Source organism: Schistocerca piceifrons, chromosome 1 (genome assembly GCF_021461385.2).
Source record: "Schistocerca piceifrons isolate TAMUIC-IGC-003096 chromosome 1, iqSchPice1.1, whole genome shotgun sequence".
Lineage (NCBI taxonomy): Eukaryota > Metazoa > Arthropoda > Insecta > Orthoptera > Acrididae > Schistocerca > Schistocerca piceifrons.
Genome location: NC_060138.1, coordinates 396,150,500 through 396,177,453, shown reverse-complemented (window position 1 = coordinate 396,177,453; position 26,954 = coordinate 396,150,500). Strand labels below are relative to the sequence as shown.

The 26,954-nt window shown below is 49.4% G+C and overlaps 2 non-coding genes and 5 pseudogenes across 2 annotated transcripts; all 7 read right to left on the bottom strand.

Annotated features, from left to right (window-relative positions):
• Positions 1-2,704: 2,704 nt before the first annotated feature.
• On the bottom strand, positions 2,705-2,916 carry LOC124720960 (annotated as a pseudogene).
• A 3,281-nt stretch (positions 2,917-6,197) lies between these two features.
• On the bottom strand, positions 6,198-6,410 carry LOC124721149 (annotated as a pseudogene).
• Positions 6,411-9,693: 3,283 nt separating this feature from the next.
• LOC124721144 lies at positions 9,694-9,906 on the bottom strand (annotated as a pseudogene).
• Positions 9,907-13,189: 3,283 nt separating this feature from the next.
• LOC124721163 lies at positions 13,190-13,382 on the bottom strand. The gene has a single exon (XR_007006283.1). It is a non-coding gene; the product is annotated as a U2 spliceosomal RNA (small nuclear RNA).
• A 3,287-nt stretch (positions 13,383-16,669) lies between these two features.
• LOC124721159 lies at positions 16,670-16,862 on the bottom strand. Its single transcript, XR_007006282.1, has one exon. It is a non-coding gene; the product is annotated as a U2 spliceosomal RNA (small nuclear RNA).
• A 3,282-nt stretch (positions 16,863-20,144) lies between these two features.
• LOC124720650 lies at positions 20,145-20,357 on the bottom strand (annotated as a pseudogene).
• A 3,273-nt stretch (positions 20,358-23,630) lies between these two features.
• LOC124721200 lies at positions 23,631-23,843 on the bottom strand (annotated as a pseudogene).
• Positions 23,844-26,954: the final 3,111 nt, after the last annotated feature.

Sequence of the window (26,954 nt, the reverse complement as noted above, 5' to 3'; positions counted from 1 at the left end):
CATTGCAACTTTAATAAATCTTGCAAAAGTAATGGTATATTTCCGGTCAGATTCCGCCAGGCGATGCTGGCTCCAAAGGTAGTCCATGAAAGAGACAGCATCTGCGAGGCAAAGGTCATAGATCGTGAAAATGGTTTGGCCCAAGAGACACACCATTGCGTTACGTCGTGTTCGGGGGTTGGTCTGAATACCAGGGTTAAGGAACCAGTCGACTGACACATAGTCCAGTGTAGTCCCACCGATCAGCGTTAATAGCACACGTGCAAGGTCCCACACTTCTGTGACGTGAGGGCATAGGAGACGATGCTCTCTGGTGTCTACGTCACCACATCGGCCGCAAGCAGCCGAGGGCCATAGGAGGATGGCCGCCGGGCGATGATTAGTGGGTATTAAATTGTTTACAACGCGATACCATAGCGCTGAAACTTCTGTGGGAAGGGCTAGGTGGTTGATATTAGCCCAAGCGTGGTGCCAGATGACCGACGGTCGTCTGTCCTCCAATTTGTGTGGTGTGAGCTGGCCTCGAAGCGCCTAGTAAAGGCGCTTCGATGTGCGTGCCTTGTCGGTGGCCACTGCTAGGATGTAACTTTGATTGAGGTGATAGTCCTTGACTGTCGTCATCCGGAATGGAATATGTGTCAAGCATACTGGTGCACGCGCCGATTGTAGGCGATAACGGTCGAAAAGCACCGCTGTTGTCCCACCTGGGTCAATCTCACGCAAAGTGGCGATACGGTGAATCAGGATTGCCGCACATTTGTGGGGAAAGTCAATGAGTCCAAGGCGACTATCGACTTTTGGCAGTGTACAAGTCTGTGCATCAACTTTGAATAGTGCACGCCGCCACAATAGGCAATATACTGTTTGTGAGATGGCTCTGCTGGTTTGTTTCGGTAGCGTAAGGAGTTGTGCTACATACCATGCCCGTGATAGGATGTAAGTATTAATCAGTTGGATTCGTTGATGGAGGTCGAGTCGTTGATCAGTGTGACTCACGCAAAGTCCTGTGATGCGCGTGAGAATCCGCCTGCACGTGAGTGTTAACATGCGCTGTGGACAGGCAGTCACCTCAAGACCCAAGATACGTTGTTCCCCTACAATCCGGTAGCATGGGCGTTCGATGGTCAATGATCGTGGTCCTAGTGGGATTAGCACCATTTTGTTGGATTTTAACATGGCACCGGATGCTCGTTCATAAACGTGGAGGACTCGGCGAACCGAATCGATGTCCCTGGCGTTTGCTACAAACACACCTACACCATCCGCCTACGCCACACTGCGGAAGGTGACGCCTGGGAAAGGAACACCATCGACCATCCGTCCGATGTCACGCAGCATGGGGTACAGCGCCAAAGCGATAAAATACACTGACAAGGGACACCCTTGTCGAACTGATCGTCTGATGGGAATTGGTCGTGATCTGCAACCGTTCACAATGATTGTGGAATTTGCTCCATCCAAGAAGTGCCGGATGACTCTTATGAAGTGCTCCCCGAAACCCATCCGCTACATAACGGCCAGCAGGTAGGATGGGAGACCCTATCGGAGGCACCGGCGAAATCTAGGGATCAATTGCAGCCGGGGTTCGAGCGTCGGCGGTGGGTGAGTAAGACAGCATCACGGTATATAGAAGCAGCGGTGAAGGTGGTTCGATTCGAAACGCCACATGATTGAGTGGGACAAAGTACCTTATTCATTCCCTGTTTAAGACGTGAAGCCACACTTCGTGCCACCAACTTATAATCAGTGTTAAGAACGGTGACGGGACGTACGTCTTTAGCCCATCAGTGACCTGTGACCTTTGGATTAAAGCCAATACGTACAGCTAGAAAATCGGCGGGTAGCTCGCAACCAGCAAAAATATCCTCGCACATTTTGCAGAAGCGGTCTCCTAACAGGCCGGAAAACCTAGCACTTCGATTAGTGCTGGAATGGCACAATCGAAGGGCGGTATCCTTGCGGAGTACCGCCAGAGATGAAAAACCGCAGTGTCAGGGCCTAAATGCTTGCAGCGTGTGCGTTCCACATGAGGGAGTGACATACGGTGGTGCGGGCTGATATGGCAACAGGCGACCGTCGAAAACATCGCAAAAGCAAGTGCCGGAAGGAACGACAATATACGAGAGCACTCGTCAACAGCCCAGTACTACCCTCCATGTCGAGGAGTAAACTGCGACTCCTATTTGAACGCCGCTAGCTGCCAGGGCAGTGGAGAAGCCGTGAGGCCGCCCCACAGCAGCGTCAGGCCGGTGCGAGCTATACTGGCGCGAGCTACACCTAGCCGAGTGCTTACGTCGTCCACCACCTACTGCATATGTGTGTGTGCGTGTGTACACACGTATTCTGCGTGCGTGCGGCGGCGACGACGACGACGTTCGCGAGGAGCTAAGGTTATAACTCCAAACAATTTAATTAAAATTATCTGTGACCAGACCATAAGAGACGCTAACGAGGCATCCGAAGGCACTGTCCTGTGCCCCCATAAATTACCAGCCTAGCGTAATGCGGCTGCAAGTGCGGTCCGGCTAACCGCAAAAAAAAAAAAAAAAAAATTACTTAAGATAATCTTAAATTAATTAAAAGAAATCGTGGTGCGTAAGCAACTAACTACTGGGCACATCAACAACTACGACAAGTTTTGCTACCAGCGGAATATCTGATCACTGCAGAATGTTAACCCATTTCAGGCTGTGTTTTAATTAATTTTAGGTGGGCCGATCCCGGCGGTACTGCAATGCCGGGCCAACCCGCTACAGAGGTGGAGCAAGCCCCTAGCACTCCGTCAGAAGCCAAAAATGAGTTTAATATTCTGGTCGTGTGATGCAGGACGTATCAGATATTAAGCTGATAAGAACAGATACTACACTTCTTTCCCTCCTACCTCCCCTATAGCCCTACCTTTTCCTCTCCAAAAATGCCGCCATCCTCTAGTGTCGACGCAGCACGTAAAGCAGGGTGTTGTTAGTAGCAAGACTTATTGCCATAAACCGAAAATAAAAGCGGAGGCATACTCTGCTATGCCTCAGGGGGCGACGACACACTACTCAGAAACACACCTCCCTCTGCAGGTGTGAGGCAAGTGATGATTTTAAAAACTAAATAGAAAGAAATAAATAAAGACAGAAATGAAGGCAAAATAAAAAAAAACAGCGACGCAGCACACTCAAACGAACTGGCGAGATAATCCCATCGCCCATAGAATTAACAAAGTAATAATCCTCTAAGATAGATTATGCGTTTTCCAATTTTCCAATAATTTTTCATACAAGGTTCACACAATTCGCATGTTACCAATTTCCATATTATCAGTATCACAGAACAGTCTACTCTAGTGATGCCCAGAAGGCCAATATCAAATCTGGGGTATGGGTAAGTCAAGGGTAGTTTGAAAGTCCGAGTGACAAAGATCCAGGGGTACACTCAGGCAATTCTTATACGAGGTGCCTTAGTTAGCCCGGAACACCTTTTGATAACCATGAACCATTGCAACTTTAATAAATCTTGCAAAAGTAATGGTATATTTCCGGTCAGATTCCGCCAGGCGATGCTGGCTCCAAAGGTAGTCCATGAAAGAGACAGCATCTGCGAGGCAAAGGTCATAGATCGTGAAAATGGTTTGGCCCAAGAGACACACCATTGCGTTACGTCGTGTTCGGGGGTTGGTCTGAATACCAGGGTTAAGGAACCAGTCGACTGACACATAGTCCAGTGTAGTCCCACCGATCAGCGTTAATAGCACACGTGCAAGGTCCCACACTTCTGTGACGTGAGGGCATAGGAGACGATGCTCTCTGGTGTCTACGTCACCACATCGGCCGCAAGCAGCCGAGGGCCATAGGAGGATGGCCGCCGGGCGATGATTAGTGGGTATTAAATTGTTTACAACGCGATACCATAGCGCTGAAACTTCTGTGGGAAGGGCTAGGTGGTTGATATTAGCCCAAGCGTGGTGCCAGATGACCGACGGTCGTCTGTCCTCCAATTTGTGTGGTGTGAGCTGGCCTCGAAGCGCCTAGTAAAGGCGCTTCGATGTGCGTGCCTTGTCGGTGGCCACTGCTAGGATGTAACTTTGATTGAGGTGATAGTCCTTGACTGTCGTCATCCGGAATGGAATATGTGTCAAGCATACTGGTGCACGCGCCGATTGTAGGCGATAACGGTCGAAAAGCACCGCTGTTGTCCCACCTGGGTCAATCTCACGCAAAGTGGCGATACGGTGAATCAGGATTGCCGCACATTTGTGGGGAAAGTCAATGAGTCCAAGGCGACTATCGACTTTTGGCAGTATACAAGTCTGTGCATCAACTTTGAATAGTGCACGCCGCCACAATAGGCAATATACTGTTTGTGAGATGGCTCTGCTGGTTTGTTTCGGTAGCGTAAGGAGTTGTGCTACATACCATGCCCGTGATAGGATGTAAGTATTAATCAGTTGGATTCGTTGATGGAGGTCGAGTCGTTGATCAGTGTGACTCACGCAAAGTCCTCTGATGCGCGTGAGAATCCGCCTGCACGTGAGTGTTAACATGCGCTGTGGACAGGCAGTCACCTCAAGACCCAAGATACGTTGTTCCCCTACAATCCGGTAGCATGGGCGTTCGATGGTCAATGATCGTGGTCCTAGTGGGATTAGCACCATTTTGTTGGATTTTAACATGGCACCGGTTGCTCGTTCATAAACGTGGAGGACTCGGCGAACCGAATCGATGTCCCTGGCGTTTGCTACAAACACACCTACACCATCCGCCTACGCCACACTGCGGAAGGTGACGCCTGGGAAAGGAACACCATCGACCATCCGTCCGATGTCACGCAGCATGGGGTACAGCGCCAAAGCGATAAAATACACTGACAAGGGACACCCTTGTCGAACTGATCGTCTGATGGGAATTGGTCGTGATCTGCAACCGTTCACAATGATTGTGGAATTTGCTCCATCCAAGAAGTGCCGGATGACTCTTATGAAGTGCTCCCCGAAACCCATCCGCTACATAACGGCCAGCAGGTAGGATGGGAGACCCTATCGGAGGCACCGGCGAAATCTAGGGATCAATTGCAGCCGGGGTTCGAGCGTCGGCGGTGGGTGAGTAAGACAGCATCACGGTATATAGAAGCAGCGGTGAAGGTGGTTCGATTCGAAACGCCACATGATTGAGTGGGACAAAGTACCTTATTCATTCCCTGTTTAAGACGTGAAGCCACACTTCGTGCCACCAACTTATAATCAGTGTTAAGAACGGTGATGGGACGTACGTCTTTAGCCCATCAGTGACCTGTGACCTTTGGATTAAAGCCAATACGTACAGCTAGAAAATCGGCGGGTAGCTCGCAACCAGCAAAAATCTCCTCGCACATTTTGCAGAAGCGGTCTCCTAACAGGCCGGAAAACCTAGCACTTCGATTAGTGCTGGAATGGCACAATCGAAGGGCGGTATCCTTGCGGAGTACCGCCAGAGATGAAAAACCGCAGTGTCAGGGCCTAAATGCTTGCAGCGTGTGCGTTCCACATGAGGGAGTGACATACGGTGGTGCGGGCTGATATGGTAACAGGCGACCGTCGAAAACATCGCAAAAGCAAGTACCGGAAGGAACGACAATATACGAGAGCACTCGTCAACAGCCCAGTACTACCCTCCATGTCGAGGAGTAAACTGCGACTCCTATTTGAACGCCGCTAGCTGCCAGGGCAGTGGAGAAGCCGTGAGGCCGCCCCACAGCAGCGTCAGGCCGGTGCGAGCTATACTGGCGCGAGCTACACCTAGCCGAGTGCTTACGTCGTCCACCACCTACTGCATATGTGTGTGTGCGTGTGTACACACGTATTCTGCGTGCGTGCGGCGGCGACGACGACGACGACGTTCGCGAGGAGCTAAGGTTATAACTCCAAACAATTTAATTAAAATTATCTGTGACCAGACCATAAGAGACGCTAACGAGGCATCCGAAGGCACTGTCCTGTGCCCCCATAAATTACCAGCCTAGCGTAATGCGGCTGCAAGTGCGGTCCGGCTAACCGCAAAAAAAAAAAAAAAAAAAAAAAAAAAATTACTTAAGATAATCTTAAATTAATTAAAAGAAATCGTGGTGTGTAAGCAACTAACTACTGGGCACATCAACAACTACGACAAGTTTTGCTACCAGCGGAATATCTGATCACTGCAGAATGTTAACCCATTTCAGGCTGTGTTTTAATTAATTTTAGGTGGGCCGATCCCGGCGGTACTGCAATGCCGGGCCAACCCGCTACAGAGGTGGAGCAAGCCCCTAGCACTCCGTCAGAAGCCAAAAATGAGTTTAATATTCTGGTCGTGTGATGCAGGACGTATCAGATATTAAGCTGATAAGAACAGATACTACACATTTTTTCCCTCCTACCTCCCCTATAGCCCTACCTTTTCCTCTCCAAAAATGCCGCCATCCTCTAGTGTCGACGCAGCACGTAAAGCAGGGTGTTGTTAGTAGCAAGACTTATTGCCATAAACCGAAAATAAAAGCGGAGGCATACTCTGCTATGCCTCAGGGGGCGACGACACACTACTCAGAAACACACCTCCCTCTGCAGGTGTGAGGCAAGTGATGATTTTAAAAACTAAATAGAAAGAAATAAATAAAGACAGAAATGAAGGCAAAATAAAAAAAAAACAACGACGCAGCACACTCAAACGAACTGGCGAGATAATCCCATCGCCCATAGAATTAACAAAGTAATAATCCTCTAAGATAGATTTTGCGTTTTCCAATTTTCCAATAATTTTTCATACAAGGTTCACACAATTCGCATGTTACCAATTTCCATATTATCAGTATCACAGAACAGTCTACTCTAGTGATGCCCAGAAGGCCAATATCAAATCTGGGGTATGGGTAAGTCAAGGGTAGTTTGAAAGTCCGAGTGACAAAGATCCAGGGGTACACTCAGGCAATTCTTATACGAGGTGCCTTAGTTAGCCCGGAACACCTTTTGATAACCATCAACCATTGCAACTTTAAGAAATCTTGCAAAAGTAATGGTATATTTCCGGTCAGATTCCGCCAGGCGATGCTGGCTCCAAAGGTAGTCCATGAAAGAGACAGCATCTGCGAGGGAAAGGTCATAGATCGTGAAAATGGTTTGGCCCAAGAGACACACCATTGCGTTACGTCGTGTTCGGGGGTTGGTCTGAATACCAGGGTTAAGGAACCAGTCGACTGACACATAGTCCAGTGTAGTCCCACCGATCAGCGTTAATAGCACACGTGCAAGGTCCCACACTTCTGTGACGTGAGGGCATAGGAGACGATGCTCTCTGTTGTCTACGTCACCACATCGGCCGCAAGCAGCCGAGGGCCATAGGAGGATGGCCGCCAGGCGATGATTAGTGGGTATTAAATTGTTTACAACGCGATACCATAGCGCTGAAACTTCTGTGGGAAGGGCTAGGTGGTTGATATTAGCCCAAGCGTGGTGCCAGATGACCGACGGTCGTCTGTCCTCCAATTTGTGTGGTGTGAGCTGGCCTCGAAGCGCCTAGTAAAGGCGCTTCGATGTGCGTGCCTTGTCGGTGGCCACTGCTAGGATGTAACTTTGATTGAGGTGATAGTCCTTGACTGTCGTCATCCGGAATGGAATATGTGTCAAGCATACTGGTGCACGCGCCGATTGTAGGCGATAACGGTCGAAAAGCACCGCTGTTGTCCCACCTGGGTCAATCTCACGCAAAGTGGCGATACGGTGAATCAGGATTGCCGCACATTTGTGGGGAAAGTCAATGAGTCCAAGGCGACTATCGACTTTTGGCAGTGTACAAGTCTGTGCATCAACTTTGAATAGTGCACGCCGCCACAATAGGCAATATACTGTTTGTGAGATGGCTCTGCTGGTTTGTTTCGGTAGCGTAAGGAGTTGTGCTACATACCATGCCCGTGATAGGATGTAAGTATTAATCAGTTGGATTCGTTGATGGAGGTCGAGTCGTTGATCAGTGTGACTCACGCAAAGTCCTCTGATGCGCGTGAGAATCCGCCTGCACGTGAGTGTTAACATGCGCTGTGGACAGGCAGTCACCTCAAGACCCAAGATACGTTGTTCCCCTACAATCCGGTAGCATGGGCGTTCGATGGTCAATGATCGTGGTCCTAGTGGGATTAGCACCATTTTGTTGGATTTTAACATGGCACCGGATGCTCGTTCATAAACGTGGAGGACTCGGCGAACCGAATCGATGTCCCTGGCGTTTGCTACAAACACACCTACACCATCCGCCTACGCCACACTGCGGAAGGTGACGCCTGGGAAAGGAACACCATCGACCATCCGTCCGATGTCACGCAGCATGGGGTACAGCGCCAAAGCGATAAAATACACTGACAAGGGACACCCTTGTCGAACTGATCGTCTGATGGGAATTGGTCGTGATCTGCAACCGTTCACAATGATTGTGGAATTTGCTCCATCCAAGAAGTGCCGGATGACTCTTATGAAGTGCTCCCCGAAACCCATCCGCTACATAACGGCCAGCAGGTAGGATGGGAGACCCTATCGGAGGCACCGGCGAAATCTAGGGATCAATTGCAGCCGGGGTTCGAGCGTCGGCGGTGGGTGAGTAAGACAGCATCACGGTATATAGAAGCAGCGGTGAAGGTGGTTCGATTCGAAACGCCACATGATTGAGTGGGACAAAGTACCTTATTCATTCCCTGTTTAAGACGTGAAGCCACACTTCGTGCCACCAACTTATAATCAGTGTTAAGAACGGTGATGGGACGTACGTCTTTAGCCCATCAGTGACCTGTGACCTTTGGATTAAAGCCAATACGTACAGCTAGAAAATCGGCGGGTAGCTCGCAACCAGCAAAAATCTCCTCGCACATTTTGCAGAAGCGGTCTCCTAACAGGCCGGAAAACCTAGCACTTCGATTAGTGCTGGAATGGCACAATCGAAGGGCGGTATCCTTGCGGAGTACCGCCAGAGATGAAAAACCGCAGTGTCAGGGCCTAAATGCTTGCAGCGTGTGCGTTCCACATGAGGGAGTGACATACGGTGGTGCGGGCTGATATGGTAACAGGCGACCGTCGAAAACATCGCAAAAGCAAGTGCCGGAAGGAACGACAATATACGAGAGCACTCGTCAACAGCCCAGTACTACCCTCCATGTCGAGGAGTAAACTGCGACTCCTATTTGAACGCCGCTAGCTGCCAGGGCAGTGGAGAAGCCGTGAGGCCGCCCCACAGCAGCGTCAGGCCGGTGCGAGCTATACTGGCGCGAGCTACACCTAGCCGAGTGCTTACGTCGTCCACCACCTACTGCACATGTGTGTGTGCGTGTGTACACACGTATTCTGCGTGCGTGCGGCGGCGACGACGACGACGACGACGTTCGTGAGGAGCTAAGGTTATAACTCCAAACAATTTAATTAAAATTATCTGTGACCAGACCATAAGAGACGCTAACGAGGCATCCGAAGGCACTGTCCTGTGCCCCCATAAATTACCAGCCTAGCGTAATGCGGCTGCAAGTGCGGTCCGGCTAACCGCAAAAAAAAAAAAAAAAAAAAAAAAAATTACTTAAGATAATCTTAAATTAATTAAAAGAAATCGTGGTGTGTAAGCAACTAACTACTGGGCACATCAACAACTACGACAAGTTTTGCTACCAGCGGAATATCTGATCACTGCAGAATGTTAACCCATTTCAGGCTGTGTTTTAATTAATTTTAGGTGGGCCGATCCCGGCGGTACTGCAATGCCGGGCCAACCCGCTACAGAGGTGGAGCAAGCCCCTAGCACTCCGTCAGAAGCCAAAAATGAGTTTAATATTCTGGTCGTGTGATGCAGGACGTATCAGATATTAAGCTGATAAGAACAGATACTACACATTTTTTCCCTCCTACCTCCCCTATAGCCCTACCTTTTCCTCTCCAAAAATGCCGCCATCCTCTAGTGTCGACGCAGCACGTAAAGCAGGGTGTTGTTAGTAGCAAGACTTATTGCCATAAACCGAAAATAAAAGCGGAGGCATACTCTGCTATGCCTCAGGGGGCGACGACACACTACTCAGAAACACACCTCCCTCTGCAGGTGTGAGGCAAGTGATGATTTTAAAAACTAAATAGAAAGAAATAAATAAAGACAGAAATGAAGGCAAAATAAAAAAAAAACAACGACGCAGCACACTCAAACGAACTGGCGAGATAATCCCATCGCCCATAGAATTAACAAAGTAATAATCCTCTAAGATAGATTTTGCGTTTTCCAATTTTCCAATAATTTTTCATACAAGGTTCACACAATTCGCATGTTACCAATTTCCATATTATCAGTATCACAGAACAGTCTACTCTAGTGATGCCCAGAAGGCCAATATCAAATCTGGGGTATGGGTAAGTCAAGGGTAGTTTGAAAGTCCGAGTGACAAAGATCCAGGGGTACACTCAGGCAATTCTTATACGAGGTGCCTTAGTTAGCCCGGAACACCTTTTGATAACCATCAACCATTGCAACTTTAAGAAATCTTGCAAAAGTAATGGTATATTTCCGGTCAGATTCCGCCAGGCGATGCTGGCTCCAAAGGTAGTCCATGAAAGAGACAGCATCTGCGAGGCAAAGGTCATAGATCGTGAAAATGGTTTGGCCCAAGAGACACACCATTGCGTTACGTCGTGTTCGGGGGTTGGTCTGAATACCAGGGTTAAGGAACCAGTCGACTGACACATAGTCCAGTGTAGTCCCACCGATCAGCGTTAATAGCACACGTGCAAGGTCCCACACTTCTGTGACGTGAGGGCATAGGAGACGATGCTCTCTGTTGTCTACGTCACCACATCGGCCGCAAGCAGCCGAGGGCCATAGGAGGATGGCCGCCAGGCGATGATTAGTGGGTATTAAATTGTTTACAACGCGATACCATAGCGCTGAAACTTCTGTGGGAAGGGCTAGGTGGTTGATATTAGCCCAAGCGTGGTGCCAGATGACCGACGGTCGTCTGTCCTCCAATTTGTGTGGTGTGAGCTGGCCTCGAAGCGCCTAGTAAAGGCGCTTCGATGTGCGTGCCTTGTCGGTGGCCACTGCTAGGATGTAACTTTGATTGAGGTGATAGTCCTTGACTGTCGTCATCCGGAATGGAATATGTGTCAAGCATACTGGTGCACGCGCCGATTGTAGGCGATAACGGTCGAAAAGCACCGCTGTTGTCCCACCTGGGTCAATCTCACGCAAAGTGGCGATACGGTGAATCAGGATTGCCGCACATTTGTGGGGAAAGTCAATGAGTCCAAGGCGACTATCGACTTTTGGCAGTGTACAAGTCTGTGCATCAACTTTGAATAGTGCACGCCGCCACAATAGGCAATATACTGTTTGTGAGATGGCTCTGCTGGTTTGTTTCGGTAGCGTAAGGAGTTGTGCTACATACCATGCCCGTGATAGGATGTAAGTATTAATCAGTTGGATTCGTTGATGGAGGTCGAGTCGTTGATCAGTGTGACTCACGCAAAGTCCTCTGATGCGCGTGAGAATCCGCCTGCACGTGAGTGTTAACATGCGCTGTGGACAGGCAGTCACCTCAAGACCCAAGATACGTTGTTCCCCTACAATCCGGTAGCATGGGCGTTCGATGGTCAATGATCGTGGTCCTAGTGGGATTAGCACCATTTTGTTGGATTTTAACATGGCACCGGATGCTCGTTCATAAACGTGGAGGACTCGGCGAACCGAATCGATGTCCCTGGCGTTTGCTACAAACACACCTACACCATCCGCCTACGCCACACTGCGGAAGGTGACGCCTGGGAAAGGAACACCATCGACCATCCGTCCGATGTCACGCAGCATGGGGTACAGCGCCAAAGCGATAAAATACACTGACAAGGGACACCCTTGTCGAACTGATCGTCTGATGGGAATTGGTCGTGATCTGCAACCGTTCACAATGATTGTGGAATTTGCTCCATCCAAGAAGTGCCGGATGACTCTTATGAAGTGCTCCCCGAAACCCATCCGCTACATAACGGCCAGCAGGTAGGATGGGAGACCCTATCGGAGGCACCGGCGAAATCTAGGGATCAATTGCAGCCGGGGTTCGAGCGTCGGCGGTGGGTGAGTAAGACAGCATCACGGTATATAGAAGCAGCGGTGAAGGTGGTTCGATTCGAAACGCCACATGATTGAGTGGGACAAAGTACCTTATTCATTCCCTGTTTAAGACGTGAAGCCACACTTCGTGCCACCAACTTATAATCAGTGTTAAGAACGGTGATGGGACGTACGTCTTTAGCCCATCAGTGACCTGTGACCTTTGGATTAAAGCCAATACGTACAGCTAGAAAATCGGCGGGTAGCTCGCAACCAGCAAAAATCTCCTCGCACATTTTGCAGAAGCGGTCTCCTAACAGGCCGGAAAACCTAGCACTTCGATTAGTGCTGGAATGGCACAATCGAAGGGCGGTATCCTTGCGGAGTACCGCCAGAGATGAAAAACCGCAGTGTCAGGGCCTAAATGCTTGCAGCGTGTGCGTTCCACATGAGGGAGTGACATACGGTGGTGCGGGCTGATATGGTAACAGGCGACCGTCGAAAACATCGCAAAAGCAAGTGCCGGAAGGAACGACAATATACGAGAGCACTCGTCAACAGCCCAGTACTACCCTCCATGTCGAGGAGTAAACTGCGACTCCTATTTGAACGCCGCTAGCTGCCAGGGCAGTGGAGAAGCCGTGAGGCCGCCCCACAGCAGCGTCAGGCCGGTGCGAGCTATACTGGCGCGAGCTACACCTAGCCGAGTGCTTACGTCGTCCACCACCTACTGCACATGTGTGTGTGCGTGTGTACACACGTATTCTGCGTGCGTGCGGCGGCGACGACGACGACGACGACGTTCGTGAGGAGCTAAGGTTATAACTCCAAACAATTTAATTAAAATTATCTGTGACCAGACCATAAGAGACGCTAACGAGGCATCCGAAGGCACTGTCCTGTGCCCCCATAAATTACCAGCCTAGCGTAATGCGGCTGCAAGTGCGGTCCGGCTAACCGCAAAAAAAAAAAAAAAAAAAAAAAAAATTACTTAAGATAATCTTAAATTAATTAAAAGAAATCGTGGTGTGTAAGCAACTAACTACTGGGCACATCAACAACTACGACAAGTTTTGCTACCAGCGGAATATCTGATCACTGCAGAATGTTAACCCATTTCAGGCTGTGTTTTAATTAATTTTAGGTGGGCCGATCCCGGCGGTACTGCAATGCCGGGCCAACCCGCTACAGAGGTGGAGCAAGCCCCTAGCACTCCGTCAGAAGCCAAAAATGAGTTTAATATTCTGGTCGTGTGATGCAGGACGTATCAGATATTAAGCTGATAAGAACAGATACTACACTTTTTTTCCCTCCTACCTCCCCTATAGCCCTACCTTTTCCTCTCCAAAATTGCCGCCATCCTCTAGTGTCGACGCAGCACGTAAAGCAGGGTGTTGTTAGTAGCAAGACTTATTGCCATAAACCGAAAATAAAAGCGGAGGCATACTCTGCTATGCCTCAGGGGGCGACGACACACTACTCAGAAACACACCTCCCTCTGCAGGTGTGAGGCAAGTGATGATTTTAAAAACTAAATAGAAAGAAATAAATAAAGACAGAAATGAAGGCAAAATAAAAAAAAAACAGCGACGCAGCACACTCAAACGAACTGGCGAGATAATCCAATCGCCCATAGAATTAACAAAGTAATAATCCTCTAAGATAGATTATGCGTTTTCCAATTTTCCAATAATTTTTCATACAAGGTTCACACAATTCGCATGTTACCAATTTCCATATTATCAGTATCACAGAACAGTCTACTCTAGTGATGCCCAGAAGGCCAATATCAAATCTGGGGTATGGGTAAGTCAAGGGTAGTTTGAAAGTCCGAGTGACAAAGATCCAGGGGTACACTCAGGCAATTCTTATACGAGGTGCCTTAGTTAGCCCGGAACACCTTTTGATAACCATGAACCATTGCAACTTTAAGAAATCTTGCAAAAGTAATGGTATATTTCCGGTCAGATTCCGCCAGGCGATGCTGGCTCCAAAGGTAGTCCATGAAAGAGACAGCATCTGCGAGGCAAAGGTCATAGATCGTGAAAATGGTTTGGCCCAAGAGACACACCATTGCGTTACGTCGTGTTCGGGGGTTGGTCTGAATACCAGGGTTAAGGAACCAGTCGACTGACACATAGTCCAGTGTAGTCCCACCGATCAGCGTTAATAGCACACGTGCAAGGTCCCACACTTCTGTGACGTGAGGGCATAGGAGACGATGCTCTCTGGTGTCTACGTCACCACATCGGCCGCAAGCAGCCGAGGGCCATAGGAGGATGGCCGCCAGGCGATGATTAGTGGGTATTAAATTGTTTACAACGCGATACCATAGCGCTGAAACTTCTGTGGGAAGGGCTAGGTGGTTGATATTAGCCCAAGCGTGGTGCCAGATGACCGACGGTCGTCTGTCCTCCAATTTGTGTGGTGTGAGCTGGCCTCGAAGCGCCTAGTAAAGGCGCTTCGATGTGCGTGCCTTGTCGGTGGCCACTGCTAGGATGTAACTTTGATTGAGCTGATAGTCCTTGACTGTCGTCATCCGGAATGGAATATGTGTCAAGCATACTGGTGCACGCGCCGATTGTAGGCGATAACGGTCGAAAAGCACCGCTGTTGTCCCACCTGGGTCAATCTCACGCAAAGTGGCGATACGGTGAATCAGGATTGCCGCACATTTGTGGGGAAAGTCAATGAGTCCAAGGCGACTATCGACTTTTGGCAGTGTACAAGTCTGTGCATCAACTTTGAATAGTGCACGCCGCCACAATAGGCAATATACTGTTTGTGAGATGGCTCTGCTGGTTTGTTTCGGTAGCGTAAGGAGTTATGCTACATACCATGCCCGTGATAGGATGTAAGTATTAATCAGTTGGATTCGTTGATGGAGGTCGAGTCGTTGATCAGTGTGACTCACGCAAAGTCCTCTGATGCGCGTGAGAATCCGCCTGCACGTGAGTGTTAACATGCGCTGTGGACAGGCAGTCACCTCAAGACCCAAGATACGTTGTTCCCCTACAATCCGGTAGCATGGGCGTTCGATGGTCAATGATCGTGGTCCTAGTGGGATTAGCACCACTTTGTTGGATTTTAACATGGCACCGGATGCTCGTTCATAAACGTGGAGGACTCGGCGAACCGAATCGATGTCCCTGGCGTTTGCTACAAACACACCTACACCATCCGCCTACGCCACACTGCGGAAGGTGACGCCTGGGAAAGGAACACCATCGACCATCCGTCCGATGTCACGCAGCATGGGGTACAGCGCCAAAGCGATAAAATACACTGACAAGGGACACCCTTGTCGAACTGATCGTCTGATGGGAATTGGTCGTGATCTGCAACCGTTCACAATGATTGTGGAATTTGCTCCATCCAAGAAGTGCCGGATGACTCTTATGAAGTGCTCCCCGAAACCCATCCGCTACATAACGGCCAGCAGGTAGGATGGGAGACCCTATCGGTGGCACCGGAGAAATCTAGGGATCAATTGCAGCCGGGGTTCGAGCGTCGGCGGTGGGTGAGTAAGACAGCATCACGGTATATAGAAGCAGCGGTGAAGGTGGTTCGATTCGAAACGCCACATGATTGAGTGGGACAAAGTACCTTATTCATTCCCTGTTTAAGACGTGAAGCCACACTTCGTGCCACCAACTTATAATCAGTGTTAAGAACGGTGATGGGACGTACGTCTTTAGCCCATCAGTGACCTGTGACCTTTGGATTAAAGCCAATACGTACAGCTAGAAAATCGGCGGGTAGCTCGCAACCAGCAAAAATCTCCTCGCACATTTTGCAGAAGCGGTCTCCTAACAGGCCGGAAAACCTAGCACTTCGATTAGTGCTGGAATGGCACAATCGAAGGGCGGTATCCTTGCGGAGTACCGCCAGAGATGAAAAACCGCAGTGTCAGGGCCTAAATGCTTGCAGCGTGTGCGTTCCACATGAGGGAGTGACATACGGTGGTGCGGGCTGATATGGCAACAGGCGACCGTCGAAAACATCGCAAAAGCAAGTGCCGGAAGGAACGACAATATACGAGAGCACTCGTCAACAGCCCAGTACTACCCTCCATGTCGAGGAGTAAACTGCGACTCCTATTTGAACGCCGCTAGCTGCCAGGGCAGTGGAGAAGCCGTGAGGCCGCCCCACAGCAGCGTCAGGCCGGTGCGAGCTATACTGGCGCGAGCTACACCTAGCCGAGTGCTTACGTCGTCCACCACCTACTGCATATGTGTGTGTGCGTGTGTACACACGTATTCTGCGTGTGTGCGGCGGCGACGACGACGACGTTCGCGAGGAGCTAAGGTTATAACTCCAAACAATTTAATTAAAATTATCTGTGACCAGACCATAAGAGACGCTAACGAGGCATCCGAAGGCACTGTCCTGTGCCCCCATAAATTACCAGCCTAGCGTAATGCGGCTGCAAGTGCGGTCCGGCTAACCGCAAAAAAAAAAAAAAAATTACTTAAGATAATCTTAAATTAATTAAAAGAAATCGTGGTGTGTAAGCAACTAACTACTGGGCACATCAACAACTACGACAAGTTTTGCTACCAGCGGAATATCTGATCACTGCAGAATGTTAACCCATTTCAGGCTGTGTTTTAATTAATTTTAGGTGGGCCGATCCCGGCGGTACTGCAATGCCGGGCCAACCCGCTACAGAGGTGGAGCAAGCCCCTAGCACTCCGTCAGAAGCCAAAAATGAGTTTAATATTCTGGTCGTGTGATGCAGGACGTATCAGATATTAAGCTGATAAGAACAGATACTACACTTTTTTTCCCTCCTACCTCCCCTATAGCCCTACCTTTTCCTCTCCAAAATTGCCGCCATCCTCTAGTGTCGACGCAGCACGTAAAGCAGGGTGTTGTTAGTAGCAAGACTTATTGCCATAAACCGAAAATAAAAGCGGAGGCATACTCTGCTATGCCTCAGGGGGCGACGACACACTACTCAGAAACACACCTCCCTCTGCAGGTGTGAGGCAAGTGATGATTTTAAAAACTAAATAGAAAGAAATAAATAAAGACAGAAATGAAGGCAAAATAAAAAAAAAAACAGCGACGCAGCACACTCAAACGAACTGGCGAGATAATCCAATCGCCCATAGAATTAACAAAGTAATAATCCTCTAAGATAGATTATGCGTTTTCCAATTTTCCAATAATTTTTCATACAAGGTTCACACAATTCGCATGTTACCAATTTCCATATTATCAGTATCACAGAACAGTCTACTCTAGTGATGCCCAGAAGGCCAATATCAAATCTGGGGTATGGGTAAGTCAAGGGTAGTTTGAAAGTCCGAGTGACAAAGATCCAGGGGTACACTCAGGCAATTCTTATACGAGGTGCCTTAGTTAGCCCGGAACACCTTTTGATAACCATGAACCATTGCAACTTTAAGAAATCTTGCAAAAGTAATGGTATATTTCCGGTCAGATTCCGCCAGGCGATGCTGGCTCCAAAGGTAGTCCATGAAAGAGACAGCATCTGCGAGGCAAAGGTCATAGATCGTGAAAATGGTTTGGCCCAAGAGACACACCATTGCGTTACGTCGTGTTCGGGGGTTGGTCTGAATACCAGGGTTAAGGAACCAGTCGACTGACACATAGTCCAGTGTAGTCCCACCGATCAGCGTTAATAGCACACGTGCAAGGTCCCACACTTCTGTGACGTGAGGGCATAGGAGACGATGCTCTCTGGTGTCTACGTCACCACATCGGCCGCAAGCAGCCGAGGGCCATAGGAGGATGGCCGCCAGGCGATGATTAGTGGGTATTAAATTGTTTACAACGCGATACCATAGCGCTGAAACTTCTGTGGGAAGGGCTAGGTGGTTGATATTAGCCCAAGCGTGGTGCCAGATGACCGACGGTCGTCTGTCCTCCAATTTGTGTGGTGTGAGCTGGCCTCGAAGCGCCTAGTAAAGGCGCTTCGATGTGCGTGCCTTGTCGGTGGCCACTGCTAGGATGTAACTTTGATTGAGCTGATAGTCCTTGACTGTCGTCATCCGGAATGGAATATGTGTCAAGCATACTGGTGCACGCGCCGATTGTAGGCGATAACGGTCGAAAAGCACCGCTGTTGTCCCACCTGGGTCAATCTCACGCAAAGTGGCGATACGGTGAATCAGGATTGCCGCACATTTGTGGGGAAAGTCAATGAGTCCAAGGCGACTATCGACTTTTGGCAGTGTACAAGTCTGTGCATCAACTTTGAATAGTGCACGCCGCCACAATAGGCAATATACTGTTTGTGAGATGGCTCTGCTGGTTTGTTTCGGTAGCGTAAGGAGTTATGCTACATACCATGCCCGTGATAGGATGTAAGTATTAATCAGTTGGATTCGTTGATGGAGGTCGAGTCGTTGATCAGTGTGACTCACGCAAAGTCCTCTGATGCGCGTGAGAATCCGCCTGCACGTGAGTGTTAACATGCGCTGTGGACAGGCAGTCACCTCAAGACCCAAGATACGTTGTTCCCCTACAATCCGGTAGCATGGGCGTTCGATGGTCAATGATCGTGGTCCTAGTGGGATTAGCACCATTTTGTTGGATTTTAACATGGCACCGGATGCTCGTTCATAAACGTGGAGGACTCGGCGAACCGAATCGATGTCCCTGGCGTTTGCTACAAACACACCTACACCATCCGCCTACGCCACACTGCGGAAGGTGACGCCTGGGAAAGGAACACCATCGACCATCCGTCCGATGTCACGCAGCATGGGGTACAGCGCCAAAGCGATAAAATACACTGACAAGGGACACCCTTGTCGAACTGATCGTCTGATGGGAATTGGTCGTGATCTGCAACCGTTCACAATGATTGTGGAATTTGCTCCATCCAAGAAGTGCCGGATGACTCTTATGAAGTGCTCCCCGAAACCCATCCGCTACATAACGGCCAGCAGGTAGGATGGGAGACCCTATCGGAGGCACCGGCGAAATCTAGGGATCAATTGCAGCCGGGGTTCGAGCGTCGGCGGTGGGTGAGTAAGACAGCATCACGGTATATAGAAGCAGCGGTGAAGGTGGTTCGATTCGAAACGCCACATGATTGAGTGGGACAAAGTACCTTATTCATTCCCTGTTTAAGACGTGAAGCCACACTTCGTGCCACCAACTTATAATCAGTGTTAAGAACGGTGATGGGACGTACGTCTTTAGCCCATCAGTGACCTGTGACCTTTGGATTAAAGCCAATACGTACAGCTAGAAAATCGGCGGGTAGCTCGCAACCAGCAAAAATCTCCTCGCACATTTTGCAGAAGCGGTCTCCTAACAGGCCGGAAAACCTAGCACTTCGATTAGTGCTGGAATGGCACAATCGAAGGGCGGTATCCTTGCGGAGTACCGCCAGAGATGAAAAACCGCAGTGTCAGGGCCTAAATGCTTGCAGCGTGTGCGTTCCACATGAGGGAGTGACATACGGTGGTGCGGGCTGATATGGCAACAGGCGACCGTCGAAAACATCGCAAAAGCAAGTGCCGGAAGGAACGACAATATACGAGAGCACTCGTCAACAGCCCAGTACTACCCTCCATGTCGAGGAGTAAACTGCGACTCCTATTTGAACGCCGCTAGCTGCCAGGGCAGTGGAGAAGCCGTGAGGCCGCCCCACAGCAGCGTCAGGCCGGTGCGAGCTATACTGGCGCGAGCTACACCTAGCCGAGTGCTTACGTCGTCCACCATATGTGTGTGTGCGTGTGTACACACGTATTCTGCGTGTGTGCGGCGGCGACGACGACGACGTTCGCGAGGAGCTAAGGTTATAACTCCAAACAATTTAATTAAAATTATCTGTGACCAGACCATAAGAGACGCTAACGAGGCATCCGAAGGCACTGTCCTGTGCCCCCATAAATTACCAGCCTAGCGTAATGCGGCTGCAAGTGCGGTCCGGCTAACCGCAAAAAAAAAAAAAAAAAAATTACTTAAGATAATCTTAAATTAATTAAAAGAAATCGTGGTGTGTAAGCAACTAACTACTGGGCACATCAACAACTACGACAAGTTTTGCTACCAGCGGAATATCTGATCACTGCAGAATGTTAACCCATTTCAGGCTGTGTTTTAATTAATTTTAGGTGGGCCGATCCCGGCGGTACTGCAATGCCGGGCCAACCCGCTACAGAGGTGGAGCAAGCCCCTAGCACTCCGTCAGAAGCCAAAAATGAGTTTAATATTCTGGTCGTGTGATGCAGGACGTATCAGATATTAAGCTGATAAGAACAGATACTACACTTTTTTTCCCTCCTACCTCCCATATAGCCCTACCTTTTCCTCTCCAAAAATGCCGCCATCCTCTAGTGTCGACGCAGCACGTAAAGCAGGGTGTTGTTAGTAGCAAGACTTATTGCCATAAACCGAAAATAAAAGCGGAGGCATACTCTGCTATGCCTCAGGGGGCGACGACACACTACTCAGAAACACACCTCCCTCTGCAGGTGTGAGGCAAGTGATGATTTTAAAAACTAAATAGAAAGAAATAAATAAAGACAGAAATGAAGGCAAAATAAAAAAAAAACAGCGACGCAGCACACTCAAACGAACTGGCGAGATAATCCCATCGCCCATAGAATTAACAAAGTAATAATCCTCTAAGATAGATTATGCGTTTTCCAATTTTCCAATAATTTTTCATACAAGGTTCACACAATTCGCATGTTACCAATTTCCATATTATCAGTATCACAGAACAGTCTACTCTAGTGATGCCCAGAAGGCCAATATCAAATCTGGGGTATGGGTAAGTCAAGGGTAGTTTGAAAGTCCGAGTGACAAAGATCCAGGGGTACACTCAGGCAATTCTTATACGAGGTGCCTTAGTTAGCCCGGAACACCTTTTGATAACCATCAACCATTGCAACTTTAAGAAATCTTGCAAAAGTAATGGTATATTTCCAGGCAGATTCCGCCAGGCGATGCTGGCTCCAAAGGTAGTCCATGAAAGAGACAGCTTCTGCGAGGCAAAGGTCATAGATCGTGAAAATAGTTTGGCCCAAGAGACACACCATTGCGTTACGTCGTGTTCGGGGGTTGGTCTGAATATCAGGGGTAAGGAACCAGTCGACTGACACATAGTCCAGTGTAGTCCCACCGATCAGCGTTAATAGCACACGTGCAAGGTCCCACACTTCTGTGACGTGAGGGCATAGGAGACGATGCTCTCTGGTGTCTACGTCACCACATCGGCCGCAAGCAGCCGAGGGCCATAGGAGGATGGCCGCCAGGCGATGATTAGTGGGTATTAAATTGTTTACAACGCGATACCATAGCGCTGAAACTTCTGTGGTAAGGGCTAGGTGGTTGATATTAGCCCAAGCGTGGTGCCAGATGACCGACGGTCGTCTGTCCTCCAATTTGTGTGGTGTGAGCTGGCCTCGAAGCGCCTAGTAAAGGCGCTTCGATGTGCGTGCTTTGTCGGTGGCCACTGCTAGGATGTAACTTTGATTGAGGTGATAGTCCTTGACTGTCGTCATCCGGAATGGAATATGTGTCAAGCATACTGGTGCACGCGCCGATTGTAGGCGATAACGGTCGAAAAGCACCGCTGTTGTCCCACCTGGGTCAATCTCACGCAAAGTGGCGATACGGTGAATCAGGATTGCCGCACATTTGTGGGGAAAGTCAATGAGTCCAAGGCGACTATCGACTTTTGGCAGTGTACAAGTCTGTGCATCAACTTTGAATAGTGCACGCCGCCACAATAGGCAATATACTGTTTGTGAGATGGCTCTGCTGGTTTGTTTCGGTAGCGTAAGGAGTTGTGCTACATACCATGCCCGTGATAGGATGTAAGTATTAATCAGTTGGATTCGTTGATGGAGGTCGAGTCGTTGATCAGTGTGACTCACGCAAAGTCCTCTGATGCGCGTGAGAATCCGCCTGCACGTGAGTGTTAACATGCGCTGTGGACAGGCAGTCACCTCAAGACCCAAGATACGTTGTTCCCCTACAATCCGGTAGCATGGGCGTTCGATGGTCAATGATCGTGGTCCTAGTGGGATTAGCACCATTTTGTTGGATTTTAACATGGCACCGGATGCTCGTTCATAAACGTGGAGGACTCGGCGAACCGAATCGATGTCCCTGGCGTTTGCTACAAACACACCTACACCATCCGCCTACGCCACACTGCGGAAGGTGACGCCTGGGAAAGGAACACCATCGACCATGCGTCCGATGTCACGCAGCATGGGGTACAGCGCCAAAGCGATAAAATACACTGACAAGGGACACCCTTGTCGAACTGATCGTCTGATGGGAATTGGTCGTGATCTGCAACCGTTCACAATGATTGTGGAATTTGCTCCATCCAAGAAGTGCCGGATGACTCTTATGAAGTGCTCCCCGAAACCCATCCGCTACATAACGGCCAGCAGGTAGGATGGGAGACCCTATCGGAGGCACCGGCGAAATCTAGGGATCAATTGCAGCCGGGGTTCGAGCGTCGGCGGTGGGTGAGTAAGACAGCATCACGGTATATAGAAGCAGCGGTGAAGGTGGTTCGATTCGAAACGCCACATGATTGAGTGGGACAAAGTACCTTATTCATTCCCTGTTTAAGACGTGGAGCCACACTTCGTGCCACCAACTTATAATCAGTGTTAAGAACGGTGATGGGACGTACGTCTTTAGCCCATCAGTGACCTGTGACCTTTGGATTAAAGCCAATACGTACAGCTAGAAAATCGGCGGGTAGCTCGCAACCAGCAAAAATCTCCTCGCACATTTTGCAGAAGCGGTCTCCTAACAGGCCGGAAAACCTAGCACTTCGATTAGTGCTGGAATGGCACAATCGAAGGGCGGTATCCTTGCGGAGTACCGCCAGAGATGAAAAACCGCAGTGTCAGGGCCTAAATGCTTGCAGCGTGTGCGTTCCACATGAGGGAGTGACATACGGTGGTGCGGGCTGATATGGCAACAGGCGACCGTCGAAAACATCGCAAAAGCAAGTGCCGGAAGGAACGACAATATACGAGAGCACTCGTCAACAGCCCAGTACTACCCTCCATGTCGAGGAGTAAACTGCGACTCCTATTTGAACGCCGCTAGCTGCCAGGGCAGTGGAGAAGCCGTGAGGCCGCCCCACAGCAGCGTCAGGCCGGTGCGAGCTATACTGGCGCGAGCTACACCTAGCCGAGTGCTTACGTCGTCCACCACCTACTGCATATGTGTGTGTGCGTGTGTACACACGTATTCTGCGTGCGTGCGGCGGCGACGACGACGACGTTCGCGAGGAGCTAAGGTTATAACTCCAAACAATTTAATTAAAATTATCTGTGACCAGACCATAAGAGACGCTAACGAGGCATCCGAAGGCACTGTCCTGTGCCCCCATAAATTACCAGCCTAGCGTAATGCGGCTGCAAGTGCGGTCCGGCTAACCGCAAAAAAAAAAAAAAAAAAAAAATTACGTAAGATAATCTTAAATTAATTAAAAGAAATCGTGGTGTGTAAGCAACTAACTACTGGGCACATCAACAACTACGACAAGTTTTGCTACCAGCGGAATATCTGATCACTGCAGAATGTTAACCCATTTCAGGCTGTGTTTTAATTAATTTTAGGTGGGCCGATCCCAGCGGTACTGCAATGCCGGGCCAACCCGCTACAGAGGTGGAGCAAGCCCCTAGCACTCCGTCAGAAGCCAAAAATGAGTTTAATATTCTGGTCGTGTGATGCAGGACGTATCAGATATTAAGCTGATAAGAACAGATACTACACTTTTTTTCCCTCCTACCTCCCCTATAGCCCTACCTTTTCCTCTCCAAAAATGCCGCCATCCTCTAGTGTCGACGCAGCACGTAAAGCAGGGTGTTGTTAGTAGCAAGACTTATTGCCATAAACCGAAAATAAAAGCGGAGGCATACTCTGCTATGCCTCAGGGGGCGACGACACACTACTCAGAAACACACCTCCCTCTGCAGGTGTGAGGCAAGTGATGATTTTAAAAACTAAATAGAAAGAAATAAATAAAGACAGAAATGAAGGCAAAATACAAAAAAAACAGCGACGCAGCACACTCAAACGAACTGGCGAGATAATCCCATCGCCCATAGAATTAACAAAGTAATAATCCTCTAAGATAGATTATGCGTTTTCCAATTTTCCAATAATTTTTCATACAAGGTTCACACAATTCGCATGTTACCAATTTCCATATTATCAGTATCACAGAACAGTCTACTCTAGTGATGCCCAGAAGGCCAATATCAAATCTGGGGTATGGGTAAGTCAAGGGTAGTTTGAAAGTCCGAGTGACAAAGATCCAGGGGTACACTCAGGCAATTCTTATACGAGGTGCCATAGTTAGCCCGGAACACCTTTTGATAACCATCAACCATTGCAACTTTAAGAAATCTTGCAAAAGTAATGGTATATTTCCAGGCAGATTCCGCCAGGCGATGCTGGCTCCAAAGGTAGTCCATGAAAGAGACAGCTTCTGCGAGGCAAAGGTCATAGATCGTGAAAATAGTTTGGCCCAAGAGACACACCATTGCGTTACGTCGTGTTCGGGGGTTGGTCTGAATATCAGGGGTAAGGAACCAGTCGACTGACACATAGTCCAGTGTAGTCCCACCGATCAGCGTTAATAGCACACGTGCAAGGTCCCACACTTCTGTGACGTGAGGGCATAGGAGACGATGCTCTCTGGTGTCTACGTCACCACATCGGCCGCAAGCAGCCGAGGGCCATAGGAGGATGGCCGCCAGGCGATGATTAGTGGGTATTAAATTGTTTACAACGCGATACCATAGCGCTGAAACTTCTGTGGGAAGGGCTAGGTGGTTGATATTAGCCCAAGCGTGGTGCCAGATGACCGACGGTCGTCTGTCCTCCAATTTGTGTGGTGTGAGCTGGCCTCGAAGCGCCTAGTAAAGGCGCTTCGATGTGCGTGCTTTGTCGGTGGCCACTGCTAGGATGTAACTTTGATTGAGGTGATAGTCCTTGACTGTCGTCATCCGGAATGGAATATGTGTCAAGCATACTGGTGCACGCGCCGATTGTAGGCGATAACGGTCGAAAAGCACCGCTGTTGTCCCACCTGGGTCAATCTCACGCAAAGTGGCGATACGGTGAATCAGGATTGCCGCACATTTGTGGGGAAAGTCAATGAGTCCAAGGCGACTATCGACTTTTGGCAGTGTACAAGTCTGTGCATCAACTTTGAATAGTGCACGCCGCCACAATAGGCAATATACTGTTTGTGAGATGGCTCTGCTGGTTTGTTTCGGTAGCGTAAGGAGTTGTGCTACATACCATGCCCGTGATAGGATGTAAGTATTAATCAGTTGGATTCGTTGATGGAGGTCGAGTCGTTGATCAGTGTGACTCACGCAAAGTCCTCTGATGCGCGTGAGAATCCGCCTGCACGTGAGTGTTAACATGCGCTGTGGACAGGCAGTCACCTCAAGACCCAAGATACGTTGTTCCCCTACAATCCGGTAGCATGGGCGTTCGATGGTCAATGATCGTGGTCCTAGTGGGATTAGCACCATTTTGTTGGATTTTAACATGGCACCGGATGCTCGTTCATAAACGTGGAGGACTCGGCGAACCGAATCGATGTCCCTGGCGTTTGCTACAAACACACCTACACCATCCGCCTACGCCACACTGCGGAAGGTGACGCCTGGGAAAGGAACACCATCGACCATGCGTCCGATGTCACGCAGCATGGGGTACAGCGCCAAAGCGATAAAATACACTGACAAGGGACACCCTTGTCGAACTGATCGTCTGATGGGAATTGGTCGTGATCTGCAACCGTTCACAATGATTGTGGAATTTGCTCCATCCAAGAAGTGCCGGATGACTCTTATGAAGTGCTCCCCGAAACCCATCCGCTACATAACGGCCAGCAGGTAGGATGGGAGACCCTATCGGAGGCACCGGCGAAATCTAGGGATCAATTGCAGTCGGGGTTCGAGCGTCGGCGGTGGGTGAGTAAGACAGCATCACGGTATATAGAAGCAGCGGTGAAGGTGGTTCGATTCGAAACGCCACATGATTGAGTGGGACAAAGTACCTTATTCATTCCCTGTTTAAGACGTGGAGCCACACTTCGTGCCACCAACTTATAATCAGTGTTAAGAACGGTGATGGGACGTACGTCTTTAGCCCATCAGTGACCTGTGACCTTTGGATTAAAGCCAATACGTACAGCTAGAAAATCGGCGGGTAGCTCGCAACCAGCAAAAATCTCCTCGCACATTTTGCAGAAGCGGTCTCCTAACAGGCCGGAAAACCTAGCACTTCGATTAGTGCTGGAATGGCACAATCGAAGGGCGGTATCCTTGCGGAGTACCGCCAGAGATGAAAAACCGCAGTGTCAGGGCCTAAATGCTTGCAGCGTGTGCGTTCCACATGAGGGAGTGACATACGGTGGTGCGGGCTGATATGGCAACAGGCGACCGTCGAAAACATCGCAAAAGCAAGTGCCGGAAGGAACGACAATATACGAGAGCACTCGTCAACAGCCCAGTACTACCCTCCATGTCGAGGAGTAAACTGCGACTCCTATTTGAACGCCGCTAGCTGCCAGGGCAGTGGAGAAGCCGTGAGGCCGCCCCACAGCAGCGTCAGGCCGGTGCGAGCTATACTGGCGCGAGCTACACCTAGCCGAGTGCTTACGTCGTCCACCACCTACTGCATATGTGTGTGTGCGTGTGTACACACGTATTCTGCGTGCGTGCGGCGGCGACGACGACGACGTTCGCGAGGAGCTAAGGTTATAACTCCAAACAATTTAATTAAAATTATCTGTGACCAGACCATAAGAGACGCTAACGAGGCATCCGAAGGCACTGTCCTGTGCCCCCATAAATTACCAGCCTAGCGTAATGCGGCTGCAAGTGCGGTCCGGCTAACCGCAAAAAAAAAAAA